Source organism: Lipotes vexillifer, unplaced genomic scaffold (assembly GCF_000442215.2).
Source record: "Lipotes vexillifer unplaced genomic scaffold, Lipotes_vexillifer_v1.1 scaffold72, whole genome shotgun sequence".
NCBI classification, from domain to species: Eukaryota; Metazoa; Chordata; class Mammalia; order Artiodactyla; family Lipotidae; genus Lipotes; species Lipotes vexillifer.
In genome coordinates this window covers 376,832-380,298 of record NW_006769482.1, presented here as the reverse complement: position 1 = coordinate 380,298, position 3,467 = coordinate 376,832, and positions in this window count along the sequence as shown.

The window sequence follows — 3,467 nt, the reverse complement described above, 5'->3', positions numbered from 1 at the left end:
TGGGGATGTAGGGAAAGCAGGGGTTAAAGCTGAGAGAAAGAAGAGAACTGGGAAGATTCTGAGAAGTCGTAGAGGACTCAGATGTGATTGGAGGCCTTTAATCTAAACCAATGTTTCCCAAAACGTGTTCCTTGAATCTTTGAAATGCTAATGCTGAGAGATACCCTGGAAAAGGGAAAAAAGAAAAAGAAAAAGGATCTCGGTCTACTAAGTAAGCCTGCAGAGTCATAAGAAATTTCAACTTCTAGAGGCAGAGTTAGTAAGACCAAATTCTGACTTTTCCCATGAAACACAAAGACTCAAAAGGAACAAGCTAAAATGTAAAACTGAAGTCATTTCCAGGTTGCAGTTCAAATGGCCACTATACAGAGATGTGAAACTACACAATTCTTAAAATAAGGATGAGATATTTAAGGGTGCTTTGTGGGCCATCGCTCAGGTGGAGGCTGTGAGGAAACTGGTGCAGGGACTGCAGGTGTCCAGAGATGCCCTCCTACACCCAGTGCCTCGAGCCTGCTTTCTCCTCCTGGTGGCTGCCTGACCAGCAACCAGGGCTGCTTCAGGGGTACAGGACCCTGTCCCCATACAAATTCTAGTTACTAAGTTTATTTTAAGACTTCTAGGGCTTCCCTGGTTGTGCGTGGTTAAGAATCTGCCTGCCAATGCAGGGGACACAGGTTCGAGCCCTGGTTGGGGAAGATCCCACATGCTGCGGAGCAACTAAGCCCGTGCACCACAACTACTGAAGCCCACGAGCCGCAACTACGGAAGCCCACGTGCCTAGAGCCCATGCTCTGCAGCAAGAGAAACCACTGCAATGAGAAGCCCATGCCTGCTTGCCGCAACTAGAGAAAGCCCGCGCGCAGCAATGAAGACCCAACGCAGCCAAAAATAATAAATAAAATAAATTAATTAAAAAAAAAGACTCCTAGCCTTGTGTGAGGTCAAGTGCTTTATGGAGGCTCCAGAGTGATGGGCAGGGAAGTGGCACCTTTGACTTGTTTATCCCCCTCAGGGCACATGACTGTTCCACACTATCCAAGCACTGTCTCTTTTTGTTTCAGTCTAGGGACCACCTCTGTTTTCTAATTGCCAAGTATACTCTTCCCAGCTAACCTCAAATCTCCCACCATGAGTTAAGGTGGCAAACACACCTCCATGGTCTCTGAGAACATTACTGTGGGACAACAAAACTGTTCAAAAGGGTGACCCAGAGACATAGCAAAAAGCTTAGGTTAGATTTCATATTCACTTATTTCATGAATATTTCTGTGCCAAACTCACTAGGTGTTTTCATCTTCTTACATTCTCTGCTCAGAACATACACACTTTCAACAAGAGTTGTTAAAGTTTCTGAATGGGTGTGCTTCGGTTATCTGAGCAATTTTATATTTTTGAATATTTTTTGAGTATCCCCCACATCGACAGCTACGTTAGCAATTCTACGACATGCTTTGAATGTGATGTCTTATCTCAGTCACTGCTTGTTACTACAGATTAATCAATCTTTATGAGTCCATTTTAATTAGGCCCTCTCTCGTCTAGGGAAGAGAGCATCCAGTAGGAATAAGTAAATAAGATTCTGAATGCTACGTATTTAAGTGTGAATATCCTGCTTGATGTTTAGCTCACCACTAAAGTCATTGAGACGTGATAATGAAATTGGTTCTAGAAGTTGGGAAGTGTCGAAACCATGGAGATGAAAGATGTAATGAGAAACATAGGTGTATTGCTTAGAGACTGCCTAACACATCTAGTTGCCAACCTAAGGGGCTAAATTTAGATGCAGGAACAAAGCACACATGTTAAAGGAAGCTTGTTCCTTCTCTTGATCCATGGGATAGAACAGGCCACCTGGATATGAAACAACCAGAATTGAAAGTGGAGGTTAGTTAGCAGGGTGTTCTGGTCTCCAACTACTGTGTTATCGTGGGACCTCCCCTCTCTGGGCCTCAGTTTACTCATCTGTAAACTGAGGGGTGTCCCAGCTTTGCTAAGCCTAAGAACACTCAGAACCCAGAAAATCTCTTTGTTCATAGGAAAATTGTTCTTGGAAGACAAATCACTAAAAGGCTGAAAGTCACAGCTGTTCTGGCTGCAGGGTGGTGGGACAGGCGCTTTCCCCTCCCACTTCCCATCCCTGTGACCCCAGTACAGGAAGAACAGCCAGTCCCTAAGAAAGCACAGCTTTGCTTCTCCAAATCCCCACACTGCACATTGCTCCAATCTCTATTGCTTGTGGCAAGCCGCCCCAAAGTGCATGCGTCATGCAGGGCCATGATGCCGCTCACAGGTCCTATGGGGCAGGATTCACTCTGGGCTAGCCTAGTACTTCCTGTGCTTTGCGTGGTGTCAACAGGATTATTCAGTGGTACCTTGGCTGGTACCAAGGTTGGTACCAAGGTTGGCTGGTCTGGTGGATCCAAAATCCCTTCCCTCACATGTCTGTGCCTCAATGGAGATGGCGGAGGCTGGGATCTGGCAGCATTGTCACCGCTGTGCACATGGTCTCTCCAGCACCGCATTCTTGCACACTTGGACATCTTATATGAGGGCGCCCTTCTGGGGGCTTGTATCCCGGGATGTCACATCCCTCACCCTAATTCAATCTATATGCTTCAGGCTTCATACACAGCTGAAGCATACCCAGTGTAAACAGGGTAGAGACAGGTCCTGTGATGTAAAAAAAGGTACATATTTTGTCTCTGTCCCTGGTTCCTAGCATATACCTCCTGAAATCCTTGGAATCTCAGGAGTGGTAAGAGTGTCTCTTATTGCTAATGAGATAACTTTTGGGGTTGGGGGTCCTTCCTGGGTGGCCTCAGGGTAGGGGCTGGTCTCCAGAAAGACCCAGGTGGAATGTTCAGCCCCATCCCTCAACTTCCAGGGAGGGGAGAGGAGCTATAGATTGAGCTCAAGCACCAAAACCTATGATTTAATCAACAATGTTTACATAGTGGAATGTCCATAGAAACCTCTCACTGATGGGGTTTGGGAAGCTTCTGGGGTGGTGAAGGGAGGTGCTGGGAGGGTGGTGCACCCAGAGAGGACATGGAAATTCCCACTTCCCATTCTCTCTCACTGCCCTGTGCATCTCTTCCATCTGGCTCTTTCTGAATTATATCCTTTATAATAAACGAGTAATAGGTAACTAGACAGTTTTCTGAGTTCTGTGGGTCATTCTGGCAAATTATCAAACCAGACAAGGGGGTCATGGGAACCCCATGAATTTACAGCAGGATGATCAGAAGTACAGGAGACAACCTGGTGTCAGAAGTGAGGGCAGTCTTGCCAGATTGAGCCCTTAACCTACGGGGTCTGTGCTATCTCCAGGACACCTGGCTGGTGTCAGAGAATTGGAGAATCGGTGTTGGAAAAGACCCTGTGCATTTGGTACCAGAAGCACTGTGAGGAAAATGTTCGCTTGAGTCCCACAGCCTTCCTCAGCCTGGAGGTGAGTGAGTGGA